Here is a 23,056-nt window from a genome sequence, read left to right as displayed (position 1 = left end):
AGGAAGCTCTATTTGATCCATTTCAGTTTTATTTGATTTAATAAGATAAGGAAGGGGGGGAAATGGAAGATTAAAGAAAGTTTTTGAGACAGTATGAAATAAATTTTAGGCAGAAATAAATCCAAATTGAGAGATTTTAAAGCATAAATTGTATCTGTCACAGACTGAAATGACCTCTTCCTTCTCTGAAATTTCATATTTTATTGATGCTGTGAAATAATGCTATTTTATACTTCTGTACACTATGGATAATGCCTTTGATGTTAGTATCCTCTTATTTCTACTGGAATGTCTCAGAACTTTGTCTTTTTTTTTTTCCCAGTTTATATTTTTTGGGCCCAAATCTGTTGCCTTCCACTGTTTTACCTCCTTAATTATTTCCATGATAGGATTTTAAATTATTTTCAAAATGTTTAGAAAATGAGTAAAACAACTTAGACACAAAGAAATGCTGTGGAGACCCAAATGGAAAACAAAACAAAAATGTGATAAAGTTTTAGGGAAAAAAAAATGATCCATGCTTTCTATTTTACTGGCACATTTGAAAAATTGTTAGCAACTATTATGATGTCAAAATAAAGCTAAAGTTTTCTATTAAAGGTATGATAAAAGCAGCCAACAATATTGTTCTCTGCTATATTGCTCAGCTTATTAAGTTGCTGTACAAGAATTCTATGTGCTGTCAGCCTGTAAGCTGTAAGCTACCTTGTCACAAGACAAACAAGCCTTTGTGCTCTGAATTTTTTTCTTTACTCACACAGACATGATATATTGTACATGTGCTTTTTAACCTTGAAATTCAGTTAACCTATCTCATGTTGTTGAATAAAAATAAAGAGAGAACCACATCATGGAAAGATACTAGTACTTTTCTTTGTTCATTCTTTGAAAAATTTAAAATAATGATAATATAAGCGACTCTACAACACACCACAGAGTATTAGAAAGAATTTTAGATGACTCCCAGTGAGAGAAGTAATATCAATCTATTGAAAATGAATGAGACTTATTTCCACTAAGACAAGCCTGACTAATGAAGTGAAAGGGACTCAAGGAGAAATGAGTAGCAGAGAAGATTGACCTGTCTCACTGAGTCATGTTCAGGCTATTCAACAGCCTTGTATAAAGTGACTGGATCTTTCTTTATTTTTAATATTCAGACCTTGATGAGCTTCAAAAACATATGTGTCTCTGGTGCAAATATTAGGAACAGTGAAAATACAGAAGTGTTCTACTAAAGACCTAATTTCAAACCACCATATTTAAGTTTGTGAAAAGAAGCAGAAATATTTGATAACAAATAAATAGTAAATACAGTAAATAATAGAATAATAGAATAAACTAAGAGTTCCAGAAAACAAAACATCTACTTCTGCTTCATTGATTACACCAAAGTCTTTGACTGTGTGGATCACAACAAACTGGACAATTCTGAAAGAGATGGGAATACCAGACCACTTGACCTGCCTCCAGAGAAATCATTATGCAGGTCAAGAAGCAACAGTTAAGGAATACATCAAGGCTGCATATTGTCAAACTGCTTATTTAAATTATATGCAGAGTACATCATACAAAATGTCGGGCTGAGTGAAGCACAAGCTGGAATCAAGATCATGGGGAGAAATATCAGTAACCTCAGATATACAGATGATACCACCCTCATAGCAGAAAGTGAAGAAGAACTAAAGAACCTCTTGATGAAAGTGAAAGAGGAGAGTGAAAAAGCTTTCTTAAAACTCAATATTCAGAAAACTAAGATCATGGCATCAGGTCCCATCTCTTTATGGAAAATAGATGGGGAAACAATGGAAACAGTGAGAGGCTTTATTTTGGGGGGATCCAAAATCACTGCAGATGGTGATTGCAGCCATGAAATTCAAAGACGCTTGCTCCTTGAAAGGAAAGCTATGATCAAACTAGACAGCATATTAAAAAGCAGAGACATTACTTTGTCAATAAACTCTAGTCAAAGTTATGGTTTTTCCAGTGGTCATGTATGGATGTGAGATTTGGACTATAAAGAAAGTTGAGTGCCAAAGAACTGATGCTTTTGAACTGTGGTGTTGGAGAAGACTCTTGAGAGTCCCTTGGACTGCAAAGCGATCCAATCAGTTTATCCCGAGGGAAATCTGTCCTGAATATTCATTGGAAGGACTGATGCTGAAGATGAAGCTTCAATACTTTGGCCACCTGATATGAAGAACTGACTCACTAGAAAAGACCCTGATGCTGGGAAAGATTGAAGGCGGGAGGAGAAGGGACTGACAGAGGATCGGATGGTTGGATGGCATCACCTACTCAATGGACGTGCGTGAATTTGGGCAAGCTCTGCAAGTTGGTGATGGACAGGGAAGCCTGGCGTGCTGCAGTCCATGGGGTTGCAAAGAGTCAGACACGATTGAGAGACTGAACTGAACTGAACTGAAAGATTTTGTTCCAGAAATAACAGGAACTATTAAAAGAGAAAGTATTCCCCGTGAATTAATCTGATACACAAGGAAATATAAATATTGTCCAAACAACAGTTACCTAGTGTTAATTGAGATTATTTTATGTTCTACTTGCAATGCTGATAGTCGATATATAACATCTACTTTAATCATTCCCATAAGTATTATTGCTAATAAAAAGTATCTTATAGCCCAAGTTGTACAAAGAGTGGGTATGAAAGTCACTAAACATATTATCCCATCCCAAATTGTCTGCAAATTATTTTATAAGTATTTTGTAAGATCCCTTACTCCTCCTAAAGTCTTTTTTTTAAAAATCCATTTGAAAATTAAATTAGTAATATTAGTAAGGCCTAGAAATAGATTTTTAACATTTTAAGTTCCCTGATTTTACTTTTATATCTAATATTACCATTCATTTTACAATAGAAAGTCAACCTTGCAATAATTGGTACCCTTAGGCACTGATTACTCAGTGTTGTCAATACCTATAGCTTCTCCATCTTTTCTCTCTCCTAAACCAGAGTTCTGAGTGGGTGTGTCTGAATGATGTAACCATCTTTGCCTGCTTCCTGACATAAGGGAAAGGACTGATGCTGAAGCTGAAACACAAATACTTTGGCCACCTGATGTGGAGAGCTGAATCATTTGAAAATACCCTGATGCTGGGACAGATTGAGGGAAGGAGGAGAAGGGGATGACAGAGGATAAGATGGTTGGATAGCATCACTGACTCAATGGACATGGGTTTGGGTGACTCCAGGAGTTGGTGATGGACAGGGAGGCCTGACGTGCTGCGTTTCATGGGGTTGCAAAGAGTTGGGCACGACTGAGAAACTGAACTGAACTGATATGATTCAATTTTATTCAAAATTTATAAATAGGTTTGTGATAAATAAAAGGAGCACAATTTTCTAAAAACTGTATAAAATGAATCATCTTGAAGAAAATGAGTAGTTTGCTTTATATAGTGTATTAATAGTATTCAACATAAACTACTTAAAAAAAAATCCTGGCTTTTTATAATGCAGCTAAAATGAAATTGATTACTTCTGCTTACTTGATGAGACCTTCCAGCAGTCCTGAACTTTTTGAATTCCTTATGTTAGGACAATATGTGTATATGAGTGAAATTACACAGAAATGTAAAAGGAATGCTTGATATTTCATTTTAAATGATATTAAAGCAACCATACAATGATTGATAAAAAACTTGCTATTGTGATGTAAATATCAAGCATATACATAGAACTAAATCCACCAGTAGAAACAACATATAGATGCTGAATGCCCAGTGGACCTAGATAGCTGGAAAAACAGATGAATAGATGATGCATAGATGATTGGGTGATTGACCAAATATGTGAGCTGGATCTTGTGAAACTAAAGAATAAAATGATGTTTCCTTTCCTTCTATGCTCTCTCCTAGTTTTAGAAAAATGATTATTCCTCTTACCAGACCACCTTCTCTTTCTTCCTAAGAAATCTGTGTGCAAATCAAGAACCAACAGTAACAATCAGACAATGGAACAACAGACTGGTTCAAAATGAGGAAAGGAGTACATTAAGGCTGTGTGTTGTCACCCTGCTTATTTAACTTATATGCATAGGACATCATGCAAAATGCCACACTGAGTAAACAAGAAGCAGGAATCAAGAGTGCCTGGAGAAATATCAACAACCTCGGATATGCAGATGATAACCACTCTAATGGCCAAAAACAAAGAGGAACTAAAGAGCCTCTGAAAGTGAAAGAAGAGAGTAAAAAAGCTGATTTAAAACTCAACATTCAAACAATGAAGATCATGGCATCTGGTCCCATCACTTTATGGCAAATAGATGGGGGAACAGTGGAAACAGTGAAAGATTTAATTTTCTTGAGCTCCAAAATCACTGCTGATGGTGACTGCAGCCATAAAATTAAAAGATGCTTGCTCCTTGGAAGAAAGGCTATGAGAAACCTAGACAGCATATTAAAAGGCAGAGACACTCACTTTGCCGACAAAGGTCCATACAATCAAAAGTTATGGTTTTTCCAGTAGTCATACATGGATGTGAGAGTTGGATCATAGATAAGGCTGAGTGTCCAAGAATTAATGTTTTGGGCTATGGTGCTGGAAAAGACTCCTGAGAGTCACTTAAGAGCACGGAAATCAAACCATTCAATTCTAAAGGAAATGAGCCCTAAGTATTCATTGAATTGACTGATTCTGAAGTTGAAGCTGAAGCTCCAATACTTTGGCCACCTGATGTGAAGGGTCAACTCTTTGGAAAAGACCCTGATCCTGGGAAAGATTGAGGACAGGAGGAGAAGGGAGCGGCAGAGGATGAAATGGTAGGATGTCATCACTGACTCAATAGACATGAGTTTGAGCAAACTCTGGGAGATAGTGAAGGACAGAGAAGGCTGTCTGCATTCCATGGGGTTGCAAAAAGCCAGACATGACTTAGAAACTGAACAATGAATAAAAATTATTCCTCCTAGTGTCCTAAGACAGAACTTTGCAAATAATCCTAGTTTTCTTCTATCACTTTCCAACTCTCTTCAATGACTTCATATAATCAGTATAGCACATGAATAATACAAGCAGAATGTATATAAGAGTGGAATAAGTACTTTCTACAATTAGTTTATTCAACACGACCTGATTTATATAAAAATAATTATGTAAATTTCTTAAGGTATTATTTATTAGAAATCTGGTATTGGCTAACATAATTTGATACAAGCAGAAGCTTTTGGAGATTTAGTCTTAATGAAAATTCACTCCAATTTATAGTATATACAGTGATGGCTACAGGGCCTGTCCTTAATATCTTGAACTTAAGACATTTGGGCCTACAAACATATTTTTAATTCTCTATTTTAATTTTATGCAAATTATTAATATTGTAATTGAATTTGCTGGTTGGTAGATTATTATTATTACTGTTGTTTGTTTTTATATATGTTAGGTAGTTAGAATAGAAAAAAGGAGTCCAAAATGGTGGTGGCTAAAAGACAGAGAAGGGAAAAGCCCATGAAAATAGAACAAAGGAAGGTTCAAGGACTGGAGTGATGACCTCAGGTAAAACAAACAGCCCTCCTGGCTATTCCAACTTACATAGGGCAGGCTCAGGGGGAAGAGAAAAAACATAATAAAAGAGGAGCCAAAACTGAGACTGGGGCTTCTCTTCTCTTCGTGTCTTTTGGGTCGGCCTGCCCTCACACCTCGCGGCTGCTGCTGCTAAGTCACTTCAGTCGTCTGACTCTGTGCGACCCCCTCCCAGGTTGCCATTTCTTTCTCCAATGCATAAAAATGAAAAGTGAAAGTGAAGTCGCTCAGTCATGTCCGACTCTTCGCGACCCCATGGACTGCAGCCCACCAGGCTCCTCCATCCATGGGATTTTCCAGGCAAGAGTACTGGAGTGGGGTATCATTGCCTTCTCTGCCTCACACCTCAAGAGGATGTCTTTTCCTTTGTTTGCCAAATAAAACTGAGCTGTAACACGGAGCTGTAATACTGGTGTGCGTTGCTTCAAATTTTTGCTGTGGTGAGACAGAACTGAAAAATTAAACACTCTCCCAACAATATAGAAATTAACCATGAATTTTGTTGCATTATTGCTATATATGATGTCATTACTTCATATTGTCCTAATATGTTCAAATCATATATATATATGTATATATATATATGATTTATATATATATATATACACACACATATATATATTTATATATGTAAATTTATTTATATAAATATATATTTATATATATACACACACACACATATATATATAGTATTATTATATTTATCAATAATTATATTAACTTAAACAATTATTTAATCTTTTGAGTATCTTACTCAAAATAGTAATTACTATAGACGTTTTGAGCTTTAATGGACTGTAGCCCACCAGGCTCCTCTGTCTATGGGATTCTCCAGGCAAGAATACTGGAGTGGGTTGCCATTTCCTTCTCCAGGAGATCTTCCCTACCCAGGGATCAAACCTGGGTCTCACACATTGCAGGGTTCTCCTGCCTTGTGGTCAGATTCTTTGCCATCTGAACTACTAGGAAATAAGCTTTTATATTGCTTATTTAAAAAATAGAGAAAAAGACAGAAAGAAAGAAAATAGCAGATAAATGCATCTATATCTTGTTAATATTTAGTTTCTAAAGAAACTTTTCCACAAATTGCCTATTGGAGTTCCTATTATTGAGTCTTAAATGGATTTTTATCCCTTCCAGATTTAGATTTTTCTAGTTCCTTCACTTTTATATTCACATTTTACCTGAAATGATGTCTTGCACCTATTCCAATGTTGTAAAACCACAAACAATTTTAAAACTCTCCCCTCATATTTTATACCTCTTCTCTACCTCATCCATTTTCCAAAGATTAATTCTGTATTCAAAACTATAAGAACAGGAGGGATCTGAAGACAAATATAGGGCTCTCTATTTTTTCTTCTATTTGCATATCAACAAAAATCTGAAAGGAGACACAGAGCAACTTGAATCAAGATGTCTGCCTCAGGAGGATGGATTGCATGAATTTTATCACCCATATTACTCATTCAGACTGATTTAAAAACAGAAATGTTTATAAAATTGGCAATATAACAAAGAAATGGAGATGAATATATGTGTTAAGCATTGTGTGTGAGTATGTTAGAGACCTGTTTATTTCAAAGTTCTGTTCTCCTTGTTCTTGCCATTTTCCCCTAGAGCTCAGATAAGCAATGATACTGCTTCAAATTGTGCTGAATAAAAGCAGCTCCAGACCTTATATATAATTCACCTGTACTGACAGGAACATATGATTATACAATCCTATCAGCCTATAATATTTTTCAGTAATTGAAAGGAGAATTTATTTTATGTGTGAGTTGATATTTATCTGTAGACAGTAGGACAAAAATGAATTTTCAGTGTTTATTTTTCAAGTTACTCAATATATTTTTTATTAGATAATACTACTTCCAAGTTGCACTATCCTTAGTTTTACAATATTTGAGGTTCAATTATATCTTTACATCCATGAGAACTTTTCAGTTTTAGGTTCAGACTACTAATATAACTGAATACCAAAATGTATGCCACTCTAATGTCCTATTTTTGGAAGGTATAATTTTCATTATTTCATCTTGTTATATAACACATAATCATGTGATGTTTTCTTAGAAAGAGAATTGGATTTGTCAAGCATCAAAAAATTAAAAGAAAGAATAAAAGAAACACACATTGATGATTTTAATTGTGTACTAAACTGGTCTCCTTGAAAGTACAACTTAAAACAAACAAACAAACAAACAACAACAACAACAAAAACTTAGTGCCAGTGATTGATTTTGAAAATGATCCTTGAGTGTAGAAACTGGAAGCCATATGAATGGATGAAAGAAATAAGGAAAATCAATGCAAGAAGCATTCTCAAGGTGACCACTGCTAAGGATGATGGGTCAACATGCTCATTGACTCCTTTTAATGGTCTGGAGTTCATTTTCTGATTTTGTGTATAAAACATTTAAGAACCTTATTTACCTTTTTAAGGAGAAATCTAAGCTTCAAGGCAGTTTTTAAGGCACTTGTTAAATTTCTATTTAACATTATATTTCAATTTATAATTCCAAATTATGTGCATTCATATGTCTGTCAACAATTGGACTAGAGTCAGCGTAGAGTGTTAAGATTTTGCCACTGACTCTAAGGTAAACCTTGGAAAGAAAAATAGGTCAAAAGTTGTTAAAAATGAAAATATTTCCCACAATGATCTCTCTGTGGATGAGTACAAATGGGTAATTCATTTTGCTTCATTCTGTACTCCTCAAAGTCAAATCTGAAATTCTTGTGTTGTAAACTCCTCTTTCAAAGGCTTAAGAACAAGGAGAATAACAAAGCACCCTTGGAAAAACAAATGAGGCACAAATACTGGGGGAGAGGGGGCTGTGGATTATACTCACTTTCTTTTTTCCCATTTATTTTTATTAGTTGGAGGCTAATTACTTTACAATATTGTAGTGTCTTTTTGCCATACATGGACATGAATCAGCCATGGATTTACATGTATTCCCCATCCCGATCCCCCCTCCCACCTCCCTCTCCACCCGATTCCTCTGAGTCTTCCCAGTGCACCAGGCCCGAGCACTTGTCACATGCATCCAACCTGGGCTGGTGATCTGTTTCGAAACATGTATATACTCACTTTCACTTCCCTTTTCCTTTTAGTAATGTTTACTTGCCATCAACACAAGCCTGAACAGACACTCAACAAACTGAAATTAAATTCTGCAAAGCTCCCAGGGAATACTAGGGGTGAGGTTTGACCAGAGAGCTTCATGGGAAACTCCACAGTTGCCCACTGACTTTGGAAAACTGAAAGGTCAACATCTGTATTTCAAGCCATTTCTGCAATCAGAATTAAGAAACTGGACAGCTTCCTCCCAAATATGCTGGCCACAGATAAAAGTGGGAAGCAGTTATTCACAAGTGGCTACCTCCAAATTGTCCTAATCGACCCTGCTCTGCTGACTCTCCTTTTTCCTAAGTGTGCAGATGTGATTGACACTCGCTTATCACAGAAGTTATCACCCTCAGCATCAGAGAAGTTCTTGTGAAAGAGACTATAATAAAATTTTTGTCAGAAGCTGTCTTGACACCTAAACAAGACTTGTTTCAAATCATCTTGAAACTGGTTGCTGATGGAAAAGCTCCAGATAGAGTTGGGGCTGAAAGGCTATATCATGGCACACGAATTATGCCTCATAGGACTTACCATCCAGGGGCAAGATACCCTGGAGAAGGAAATGGCAACCCACTCAGCAGCTGCTCTACTGCTATGTTAACCAAAGCAAAACTAATGCTGTGAGTTATTTTGGTTTAAAATATATATATGATTTTTCTATCCATATTACTCAGGTGAAATCTACTGGAACTGAAAATAAAATAGAAAATAATTTTTGTTTGTCAAGATTTTGGCTCTACTACTTTAGAGTCTCTATCTTGTTCTAAAAGAAAAAAAAAAAAAATAACCCTGCTATTAATAACTGAATTATGCTTTAAAAAAGTGGCAAGGGAAATTTGAAAAAAGCAATATTAGTTGAAACCGAACATCCCAGGAAAATATTACCACTTAAGGGTATAGTGGATGTAAAATTGTATTCAAATTTATTCCTAGTAATAAAAAAGATATTTGTGGGAAAATGAAATTATAAAATTCAGGAGTTGTTTTCCTGATCAAAAATCATAGTTTACTTATATAGTCTAGATGTTCTAATATCAAGTTGTCTATGAAATGGCTAGCCTTTAATATAATATTTGTTAGGTGGGAGAACTTGTTTGGTTTTCTGAAAAATCCACACATTCCGTTTACAAAGTTCTTAATGCAGTTGTTTTTAGTAAAATAATGCATACCCTTTAGCTGTTTATATTTAAATTAACTATTAAGACTTGAATTTGAAAAAAAAGATATAAGTTAATTAACCTAACAAATGAGCACAGAAGAAGCTGGATACATCTACAGGTGGTAAATCATTTCAACTGTGAGGGAAATGGGAAAGCAAAAGTGATAGCCAGCTGTTCAAAGCAGTGCTAATTTTACACAGTAAGCTGGAACTCAGAATCCAAGCTAAAGCTTAATGCAATCTCTTCAAGGCAGCAGATGCTTATGGGGAAAAAAATAACAGAACAATTTGTTGAAGAAAATTACATTGATATTATGATCTATGATCCAGACATCAAAGATCTCTTGTAATCAATAGTTTACTATTACACATACAGTTTGATTGCACTGGCACAGGAAAATTAAAATTCTGTATTAAAAATGCATAGTAAAACCATCTGGAATGAGACCCTGTTAGTATACCATCCACCGTCAGGCAGATGCTTGACAAACTCTGTCGAGAATAACTAGACCAGGTGTATTAAAAAATAAAGCACTTAATAACAGACTTCTTTCAGAATAAAGCACTTTACAATATGTTTTGGAGAATGTTAAGAGAAAATAAGAATTTTTGTCTATTTAGTAACAGATAAAGGTTGTTAAAAGATAAGACAAATCCAAGGAAAATATATAGAATTAGTTTTATCATTGATAAATGGATTAGTTGAACCATGTGCATGTGTGCTCCATCGTGTCCAACTCTTTTTGACCCTATGTTCATAAGATTCTCCAGGCAAGAATATTGGAGTGGGTTGTCCTGCCCTCCTCCAGGGGATCTTCCATCCCAGGGATTGAACCTGCATCTCTTGCACCTTCTGCATTTCAGACATATTCTTTACCCACTGAGCCACCTGGGAAACCATAGTAAACAGCAAATGCCAACAATATAAAAGTAGTCAGGAGACTTCATGGACGGACATGTCTGGTAGGATGTGGTGGAATTATTTAAACTAAGTTATCTGCACTGGTATCACTATAAAATCTAATATGATATAATTCATCAAACACCATGTATGATCTTTTATTTATAATATTTTCTCATTTTATTTTTTTAATTCTATTTTTAATAAAATGTTTCACTTTAATTAGTGTTTTGCACATATTTATTTATCAATGGGAATGTTGGGGAAAAAACACCAACAGTATCATCTCAACGGACTTCCCTGATGGCTCAGTGGTAAAGAATCTGTCTGTCAATTCAGGAGACTCAGTCAGGTTCAATCCCTATGTAGGGAAGATCCCCTGGAGAAGGAAATGACAACCCACCCGAGTATTCTTGTTTGGGATTCCATGAACAGAGGAAGCTGATGGGCTACAGTCCATGGGGTCAGATACAGCTTAGCAACTAAATAGCAACGGCATCATCTCAAAAAAAGTGAATCACATATTAGTGCTTTCCTTTCTAAGGCTCTTCTAGAATTTTAATAGTTATTTAAGTTGATTTTTGACCTTCATGAGATATTCTGTCTGAATGTGAGGAATTCACTGAAAAATGTTTTTTACCTCGTATTACTAAGAATTATATATATATACTGAACATCAGAGGCCTGACTTAGACTTAATGTTTCACCACTTCTCATAAAACAAGGAAATCTTGAAAATGTATAAATCCTTGATGTTTTAGTTATAACATGTATATCATCTACATACATTATAAACCTCATAATACAAATCTTGCTTTAAAATCATATTTTCAGAAAAAAATCAAGGGAAAATACTCTTTTATATGTCACCCTTATTAGTATTTCCAGTGTTTCTTTAATATCTGTTTTTCCTGTTTGCATTTCATATCAGGTCAAATATTTACTTTAGCATTCTTTGTATTGCATTTCCATTGGTGGAATAAAAAATCTTTTTCTTTCTTCTGAAATGAAGTTTTCTTTCATCTCAATGTCTAGATTTAGCTTTTACTTTCATAGTATATGTATGTCTGATTTGTAATACCAGATTAACTTTTTTTCATCATTTAAAAATATGTGCTCACTGCCTCTGGCCCTCATTTTTCTGTATATTTAGAAAATTGGTCATCTGAATTTCTGAATATTCTGTCAAGTTTCATAATATATATGCAATGTGTCATTTTTCTCTGGCTTCTTTTAGGTTCTTCACTTTATCTTTAGTTTTCAGTAATTTGACTGAGACGTAGTTAAGTGACCTGTTTGCTTTTATTCTTCCAGTTTGTGTTCTCAGAGATCTTAAATGTAAATGTATGTCTTTCCCCAAACAGCTATGATATTTTCATTTTGTTTTTTCTTTTGTTTTCTGTACCACTCTCCTTTTCCCATAGGAATTACAATTACACATACAGGTGACATTTTGATACTGAGCAAGAGATTCCTATGACACATTTTTCTCAATAATCTTTCTCTTTCATATAAAAAACAAATTAGATCATTTTTATTGATCAAGTACTAAGCTGTCTCTTTCCCTTGACATTTCTACTTTGTCCATAAGCCTATTTAGTGAGTATCTTATTTTATATGCTCCATTTTTACATTCTGGAAATTGATTTCAATTTAAGAATATTTTTTTCTTGCAGGGAATACTTATGTTATTTTCCATAATTTTCTTTTAATTGGAGTATAATTGTTTTACAACATTGTGCTAATTTTTACTTATATAGGAAATGAATCAGTTACATGTACACATATATCCCTTCCCTCTTAGGCTGTTGTCGTATATCCACAATCCCATCCATCTAGGTCATCACAGAGCACTGACCTGATCTCCCTGTACTACAGAACAGGTTCCCATTAGATATCTACTTTATGCATGGTAGTTTATTTATGTCAAATAATTTCCCAATTCATCCCCACTCCTCTTCATCCCCTCACTGTGTCCACAAGTCCCTTCTCTACTTCTGTGTCTCTATTTCTGCCCTGGAACGAGGTCCATCTGTACTATTTTCCTAGATTTCTCATACCTGTCTTAATATAAAATCTTTGTTTTTCTCTTTTCAACTTACTTCTCTCTGTATGGCAGACCCTAGGTCCATCCACATCACTACAAATGACCCAATTCATTACTTTTAATGGCTGAGCAATATTCCATTATATATATATATATATATGTATATATATTTATAATAACATATCTTCATTGTCTATTCATCTGTTTATGGACTGTTAGGTTGTATTCTTTTCTTGGCTATTGTAAATAGTGCTACAGTGAACAATGAGGTACTTCTTTCTTTTTGAAGTATGGTTTTCTGATAACCACTATGGTTATCCCCAATAGTGGAATTGATGGTTCATATAGTAGTTCTTGATGGACATGAGTTTGAGCAAGCTCCAGGAGTTGGTAACGAACAGGGATGCCTGGTGTGCTGCAGTCCATGGGGTTGCAAAGAATTGAACACGATTGAGTGACTGAAATGAACTGAATTGATAGTAGTTCTACATTTAGTTTTTTAAGGAACCTCCATACTGTTCTCATTGTGACCGTATCAAATTACATTCCCATCAACAATGCAAGAGGGTTTCCCCTTCTCCAGACCCTCTCCAGCATTTACTGTTTCTAGGTTTCTTGATGATGGCCATTTTAAACAGTGTGAGTTGATATTTCATTGTAGCTTGATTTGGATTTCTTTACTGACTAGTGATGTTGAGCATCTTTTCATATGTGTCTTGGCCATTTGTATGTCTCCTTTGGAGAAATGTCTATCTTGGTCTTCCACTCATTTTTTATTTATATATATATATTTTTTTTGATAATGAGTTGCATGAGCTATTTGTATATTTTGGAGAATAATCCTTTGTCCACTGCTTCCACACACAAAAATAAACTCAAAATGAATTAAAGACCTAAATGTAAGACCAGACACTATAAAACTCAGAGGAAATCATGGGCGGGGAGGGGGATGGGGGAGAATCACTCTTTGACATAGATCACAACAAAATTGTTTTTGACCCACTTCCTAGAGTAATGAAAACAGAAACAAAAATAAACAAATGGGATTAATTAATTAATTAAACTTAAAAACTTTTGCTTAACAGAAGAAACCATAAACAAGGTGAAATGACAACTCTCAAAATGGGAGAAAAAAAATTTGCAAAATAATCCTTATTTCTTTATTCATTATCCTAATATTTTCTCTATTCTCTTGAGCATATATGTTTCAACTGTTTTAAAACTGCTTTCTGATAATTACAAATTCTGGGTTATTTCACATTTGTTCTCCTGTGACCCTTTATCTTCAGAATTAGTCTTATTTTCCTGATTCTTCAACAATGTGAATAATATAATATATTGTACAAATTATGATTCTGCCATATCCTCTGAAAATGTTATATTTTTTAGGGGCAACAATTTTGGCTGGGTTTATACTATAGATTCAGTTTATTCAGTCACCAGTGGTAACACAAACTTATTTCTTTAAAGCTTAACTTGCCTTCATAAAATCAGGATCACACATACGTAATTTAGAGTACAGCTACTGAATGAACAGGAATTACACACAGAAATTAAGGCTGAATTCTTTAATTTTCCTTACTTTTGAGAAATTGTGGTTCCAGTAATCGCCATTCTATTTTTTCAGGACAAGATTTCAAATTTTTCAACTGCTCTTTATTATATAAACTCTGACTAAAATAATTGAAAATCAAGTGCAAACATTTTTGGGAATGGCTACAGTTCAAGGTGAATTGTTTACCTCGGGCCACAGTGCTTTTTAGTTAATGCAACATGCATTGCTTCTACTGTGTCTTTGTTGTTACCAATATCTGGAATCCATAGCAACCATATCCCATATCTCAACTTCTATATATAGAGACATATTGTCTTTTATTCCATTAACTACTATTCATATTTCAGATCACAACACTATATTCTCTATCCCTGGAAATATTTGTGGACATGGGTAAGTGGTCAATTTTTGTTGAATTGAAGAGATAAATACAATTTTTTTATATTGAGTGCTCCATAATCTTTGAATAAATAAGTGAGAGACAAAACAGGGAATTAGTGAAAGAAAGCATAAATAAACAACTGTACAAATGAGTGAACAATCTTTAATGAACATCAGTGTTACTTCCTCAGTGTGAAATGTTTCTCTCATATGCATTTAAGCTTCCTCTTAGGTCTTACATTAGTAAAGCTCAGTAGCTGTATTTGAATGATATAAAAACATAAATGAATGAGTAAATAAAGTAATAGAGAATTGTCTTTACTTTTGCTTTTGGAGTAGAAAAGTGTCCTCGTTAATAGTGAAAATGAAGGAAACAAAAAAAATCAATAAAATCAATAAAAATAAATTGTGGTTGTTGTTCAGTCACTAGGTCATGCCCAAATCTTTGAGACTCTCTGTTTATGTACTGCTAAAGCCCAGCTTGAAGAATCTTGAGCATAATTTTGCTGGCATGTGAAATGAGTGCAATCACATGGTAATTTGAAAATTCTTTGTCATTGCTTTTCTTTGAGATTGAAATAAAAACTGACCTTTTCCAATTTTGTGGCCTTTACTGAGTTTTCCAAATTTGCTGGCCTATTGAATGCAGCACTTTAACAGCATCATCTTTTAGGATTTGAAATAGCTCATCTGGAATTCCATCACCTCCACTATCTTTGTTCGTTGTAATGCTTCCTAAGGGTCACTTGACTTCACACTCCAGGATGTCTGGCTCTAGGTGAGTGATCACACCATCATGGTTATCTGGGTCATTAAGAGCTTTTTTGTACAGTTCTTATATGTATTCTTGCCACTTTTTTCTAATCTCTTCTGTTTCTGTTAAGTCCTTGCTGTTTTTGTTCTTTATTGTGCCTATCTTTTCATAAAATATTCCCTTATTATCTCCAACTTTCTTAAAGAGATCTCTAGTCTTTGCCATTATATTCTCTCCGTTTATTTAATTTTAAGAAGATTTTCTGTAAAATGAATAAAAGTGAAAATAAATGTTAAAAAGAATTCAATTCTGGAACAATCAAATTTAAATTTTGGAGAAATTATAAAATTTTAATAATCCATTTTTTAATTTTAATATTTTAATATCATTATTGCTAAGTTACCTGTAGACTATCTGCCCATCTCTATAAGCCCTTACTGATTTTTCCTACCTTGTAGTTTCCATAGCTGAACCATTCATTTGCAATTGTGCATGCTCAGTCACAGTTGTGCCTGACTCATTGCTACCTCCATGGACTGTAGACCACCAGGCTCTTCAGTTCATGGAATTTTCCAGGCAAGAATACTGGAATGCGTTGCCATTTCCTTCTACAGGTCATCTTCCAGACCCAGGACTTGAACCCACACCTCCTGCATTGTCAGGCAGATTCTTTACCAGGGAAATACCTGGGAAGCCCTCAATTATACCTATATACCATTATTTATGGATTGTAAGCACAGATGTATTATAACTACTTTTGACTGCAAAGACTGTGGTTTATACTATTTTACAACACAGTTCCACTATAATTCCTGCAACATAGTAGGGGTTCAAAGTTGTAAAAATAATTAGAATGAATTTGTAACATAGTCATGGAAAGTCAAGGAAGACCCAAAGATGAAAGGTGGAATCAGATTTCTAGCTCTATATTAAATTCTAGCATTGTTTCCTTCCTACTATCATGTCATGAATTAATAAATTAAATTTCATACTGTAATGACCATAACTCCATTCATTTAAAATATAAAGCAGATCATCCTTGAAAATATGCTAAATATGTTAACAATTCAACCAAATGCTAGAACTAAATTTGTCTAACTAAACGTTCCATGTACTTAGAAAGTTTTGACCACAGGAACAGAAAACTTCAAATTTCAAGCAGTTCTGTCTATATAATAATGACCTAAAAGGGAGTTAAAATATAATGAGCCATCTAGTTTTGTTGGCATTTTAGTGATTTAGTATTCAACTGCTTAAGAAAACAATGGGAGTAGAAAATAATTTTAGTTAATGCTCTGATGCATTTTATTTTTAATTCTCATAGCTCAGGGATAAGACCATCTGTGCTATATTAGCTGGGTGAAAGATTTTTAAAAAGCAAAAATTTCCTTAAGCCTGAATATACAGGTGCTATGATTCATGCAGTGGGAATGTAGCTAAGAAAGCATTAGTATAACTGCATAATCTAAGACTCAGACAAGCAAAGATTGTCTACTGTAAGAATTGAGTTTTGTGTTCATGACTGATGAGATTGTTGTATCAGGTGAAAGAAACAGCCTCCCTGGGCACACATATGCTCATTGCTGATAAGATGGTTTCCTAGTTGCATTATTTTTATGCTGTTTTTAATAGGCTTATTTTCTCTTTTTTTCTGACTACTTAGTTTTCATGACTGTCTGTTGGCATCTTGATGTGAGGCCATTTATAGGAAAGTAAGACCAAATAATTTGCTAGGGGAAATTATTGTGTTTTGTAGAGTTATATGTTCATTTTATTTCTAATCATTATTATGGATTTCTAGCAATAGATAAAAGTCACAAGACCCATGTAAATTTTTCTAATGTCATTTTTAATGGATAAAGCATATTGTAAAAATAATTTAAATCTATTATATTTTCTCTCTAGTTTATCATTTCTAAGTGGCCATTAGCATTTTTCATTAATGATTTTTAACTATTTTAGAATTAAATTTATTTGAAAATCATAACGGCCTCCACAATATCTATATGGTTTTGTGTAACATAGTATAAGTTTTACAACATCACACAAGTTTACTCTGATGAATCAGACTAACATGGGTAAATTAGCTGATCAATTGGGATGACTATAAACTGTCAGAAATAATATTAAAAGATTTAATTTCATAACACAAATATTTTATAAATAAGTCCACATTTACTCAAGAAATGCACAATGTATACAGAGATAAGTCTGTATTGTCTCTCCAGTTGCTCATAGTCTTTGGAGAAATGTAGGAATAGAGCAGGTGGTTCTATAAAATATAGTAAGATGCAAAACGCAAAACCCTATCAGAATATAGGGTAGGAATTTCTGCTGTGTTTGTAACTACAATTTGAAATACAAAAGAACAATTCCTTTAGACCATGAGTGCCACGTGGGAAGTATATTGCCTGAAGACATTGCAGGCATCTTGATAAGGCAGATGCTATTCTAAGTAAAAATATTAGCAACGTTTTATCAAACTTATTACATGCTCAATTGCTTGTCTCCAGTAGGTTTTTGAATATGCAGCCATTGCATTAAAACTTGAGAATCTTGTCTGAGTTCCCAACAGCAGATTGCACACTTGAATTAAGGTAATTCCAGTTGAGTTTAAAGGTATAAGTAGGATGTAGGGAAATAAAAAGCTAATAACATCTTGACTCCTACCCTCCAAGGTGTGTATAATAGGATGGGGAAAGCTTAAACTGGATGGGGATTTTAGCACAGAGAGAACTGCACTGACAGAAATGTAGCTGAAAACTGGAACACAAGAGACTATTGTTTAGTCTATACAATCCTGCTTTCTGAAAAAGCAGTGTATAAAGTGCTATCTAAAGTGTATAATATGATGACAGTGAAATGAGTAAAAAACAAACAGAAAAAAACCTATACTTTAGTGAGAACAATATATTCCTAAAACCATTTATTGAAGTGATTATTCTTCCCCCATTGTATATCTGTGGCCTTTTTGTTGTTAATTAATTGAGCATATATGTATTGGTTTAATTTGGGACACTCTATTCTGTTTTAACTGAAATTTAAAAAAAAAATAATAATTAAAATTCCAATTACTAAAGATGATTTTTATAGAGACACCATGAATGGTGTTTTAGAGTAATAAAACTGTCTTGTGAGATATTTTTAAAATGTATGAAATAAAGATAAGTGAATCTATGTAATTGATGATTCTCTGTGTGTATATCTCATAACTTGTAATATTTTTGGTTGCTAGCCACTCTATCTAGAAATAAAAATTTAAACTAAGCAGTACATTTATTTCTCTCTATGGAAGAAACTTTAGGTAGTCACATCATAGCAATCCAATCTTTTATCTGATATCAACCTTTCTTAGAATGGCTTCTATCTTCAGGGTCAATTTGTGATCTAAAGTGGTCAGTATTGTTTAAAGAAATTTTCTTTAAAACTCAAATTCTTTTATATTTCCATATTTTTATATGATCAAATTATTTTATATTTTTTTCTAGAATTCTTCATATTAGAGACATCTATCATTAAAGGAGAATAAGAGAGCATATTTTATTTGGGGCTGTTGTTGCCTTGAATAAAATCAAGGTTCTTATTAAAGAAGAGGGGTAATTGATGTTTGATAGGCAACTGATCATGCCAACAAGATACTCCAGTATAAAATCAAGATATTTGCTTAATTTAAATAATCTATAATTTTCATATGGAAAATGATTTACTTTCTATTCACAAAACTAATAAATTTATAAAGTTTTCTCCAAGTAGATAATTTTATCCTACTAATTCTTTCTTTTTCTTTTGAGTTTTTCCTTCTCTCCTAACATAAGTAAAATTGAATCATTTGGATCAATTCAGTAAGTTGAATTTTTGATCCAATATCTTTGATGCATTCCTACAATAATATGCTAAATTTCAGAAACGTAGCAAATAACTTGAAGTTTAAAACAAATGTGTCTATATTTTACCAGAAGTGTGAAAACATTGATTTATGGTTTCACTGATGTCAAATAAATTGTGACTGAAAAGCCCAGAACATTACATGGCATAAAAGGTCCAGAGATTTTCCTGAAGTTTCTAAAAATGTCCCCAAAATGTCCCTGCTATTTGGTGTAGTAATAGCAGCATCAGACTAGCTGGGAATTTTCATCAGGATTAGCATTCATTTGACAAGATACATTCTCAGTCACTTAAGGAAGGAAAAAAAAAAAAAAAAGTCTGGGATATTGATAGACATATCTCATGTTCATCCAAAAAGAATATGTTCATCCAAAAAGAAGTGTCCTTCACTTAATGAGACTAAATAGACTTTGTGATTACTGGGTCACAGTGGGTGATGTTACTAATAGAAGGAAGCTGGGAATGCAGGGGGGTTGGGTTGTGAGAGAGTAAACTAAAGCTTGAGTTCCAGCCAGTTGGGAAGCATGGATATCTTTGAAGAATGTAAGGCAAGAAAGGCAAAGGGGAATGTAAAAATGCTTCATCCTTGGAAGAAAAGCTATCACAAACCCAGACAGTGTATTAAAAAGCAGAGATATCACTTTGCCAACAAAAATCCATATAGTCAAAGCTAAGGTTTTTCCAGGAGTCTTGTACAAATGTGAGAGTTGGACCATAAAGAAGGCTGAAGAAGTGATGATTTCAAACTCTGGTGCTGGAGAAGACTCTTGAGAGTCCCTTGGACTGCAGGGAGATCAGATCAGTCAATCCTAAAGGAAATCAAGCCTGCAATATCTACAAAGGCCACATTTATATTTGCGAACTAACTGGGGATCCCTACTAGGAGTCACAGATCCTGCCAGATGCACAGCAAGCCGGATACTCACTTCTCCAAAAGTTTCTTCTGGTTTTGTGAGCTAATCTCTACATGACAATGCCCCTCAGAATGAAAAATGGAGATGCTTTAGTCTTCATTATATAGATTCGGCACTTTTAAATATAAGTGAAAATATCAATGTGGCCACATGCATGCTATATCTTTCAAAAGACTACAAAACACTTTTCTGCACATATGTGCAAACAACCTAGAGGGTTAATACACAACAGATTCAATTGTATCAAGTAAAGGGTATTTTATAGGTGTTATTCATATTTCTATACTAAGTTGCTTGCATGCCAAGAAGTTGAATTAATAGGTAACAGACACATACACTGGAAAATAATATTGGGGTTAAAATATGCTGGATGAACTTGGGTTTGATCTTTTAATTCATGCAAGTGATAATTTTCTTAAAAAATGAGAGGTCAATGTGGAATAACTTTATCTACTCTATTATAATCCATTTTTGTTACTATTCGACCATTATATTATGGTACACCAATCTTACTATTTTTTATTAAGTATTAATTTTTTTTACTGAGTTATAATTAACACATAACATTATATTAGTTTCATACCTACAACATAATGAAAAAGTATTTGTATATGTTAGGTATGCTGTATGTGTTGGGATTTCCCCGGTGGCTCGGTGATAAAGACTCTGCCTGCCAATGCAGATGTGGGTTTGATCCCTGGAGATGGAGAGGAAGATCCCCTGGAGAAGGCAATGGCAACCCACTCCAATATTTTTGCGTGGGAAATCCCATGGACAGAGGAGCCTAGTGGGCTACAATCCATAGGGTTGCAAAAGAGTTGGACACAGCTGAGCAACTAAACAACAAAACAATAATTTAGGTATGTCACAAAAATGATGATCACAATAAGTCTAGTTATCATATTTCCATTTTCACAAATTATATATAAATATATATTTTTCTTGTGATGAGAACTTTGAAGGTTGGCTCTCAACATTTTTCAACTGTGCAGCACAGTATGATTAACTATATTTATCATTTTTTAATGCTATCAAAACTACAATGATGTACCACCTTACACCAGACAGAATGGCCAGCAACAAAATTCTACAAATATAGGCCAGCAGGGTGTGAGGAAAAGGGAACTTTCTTACACTGTTGTTAGAAATATAAATTGGTACAGCCACTGTGGAGAACAGTACAGAGGTTCCTTAAAAAACTAAATATAGAACTAACATGTGATCTTGCAATCCCACTCCTGGGCATATATCCAGAGAAAACCATAATTCTAAAAGATACATGAAGCTCAGTGTTCATTGCAGCACTATTTATACTAGCCAAAATATGGAAACAGCTTAAATGTCCATCAACAAGGGAGTGGATAAAGAAGATGTGGTACATATATACAATGAAATATTATGTGGCTATAAAATGAATAAAATAATAACATTTATAGAAGCATGGATGGACCTAGAGATTATCAAACTAAGTAAAGTAAGTGAGACAAAGACAAATATCATGGCATTACTCGTATATGGAATCTAATTTTGTGGAAATTTTTGTGGAAGAATGATGTGACTGAACTCATTTACCAAACAGAAACAGACTCACAAAATTTGAAAACAAAGTTATGGTTATCAAAAGAAAAATGTTGAGGCCTAGATAAATTAGGTACTTGGGATTAACATATACACACTACTATATGCAAAATAGATAACCAACAAAGGCTTACTGTATAGTACAGGGAGCTCTAATCAATATTCTATAATAACTTATATGGAAAAAGAATCTAAAAAAAGAATTAATATATGCATATGTATAATTGAACCACTATGCCTTACACCTAAAACTAACACAATATTGTAAATTAACAATACACCAATAAAATTAACTCTAAATCTTAGACTGCAGTTTAGTCACCACTACCCAGAGAAGCTAGAAATGGTGGGGTCCACTAGCTCTGCTTCTCTGGATCGAGGAACATATGTACCAGTTTCTTTATTGAATTTGGGTTGTAAAAAATAAAGAGGAGATGATTAGGGTTGTTCCGGTGGCAATAGTAGTGGCCTACAGGTTGGATTTTGACAACAGATATGTAAGATGCTGCAGATAGCATCACCTAAAATCCTTGGTATCAGCAACAGCTTTCAGACCAGATTTCTCTTTTCTTTTTATTTTTTAAGAGCAGTTGTGGAAGCTTCAGCTCAAACCTAATCCTCTAGTACTCTCCATAATTCTGAGGTTAACATTTTATACATCTCCTGCTTTATCTTCCAGAACCAATTTCTGTTAATCACACTACAGAACATAACATTTAAAACAATACAATTTGTGATAAATCACAGTACATCATTTAAAACACACAAAAAAGACAATGAAGAAAATTACTAAAAGCTTATATCCATAGGTATAGCAACCCATTAAAAACAATTTCTAATCCAGATGAATCAAAAATATTTTTATAACTCTTTCAAGTTGAATTTATTTATAATTATGTAGAACTGCTGCATCATCTTTTTTTCCATTTCAGAGGAGATTTCAGAGGAGACATATTGTGAGAATGAAAGGAAAGATTTTTGTTTTGTTTTGTTTTGTTTTTTTGTGGGGATGATATGTGAAAGTGAAGTGAAAGTCGCTCAGTCATGATCAACTTTTAGCAACCTCATGGAATATACAGTATATAGAACTATATAAGCCAGCATACTAGAGTGGGTAACCTTTCCCTTCTCCAGGGGATCTTCCCAACCTTGAGACTGAACCCAGGTCTCCCACGTTGCAGGCAGATTCTTTACTAGCTGA

This window comes from Muntiacus reevesi, chromosome 11, assembly GCF_963930625.1.
Source record: "Muntiacus reevesi chromosome 11, mMunRee1.1, whole genome shotgun sequence".
NCBI lineage: Eukaryota > Metazoa > Chordata > Mammalia > Artiodactyla > Cervidae > Muntiacus > Muntiacus reevesi.
Note: the sequence above shows the minus strand (reverse complement) of the source record.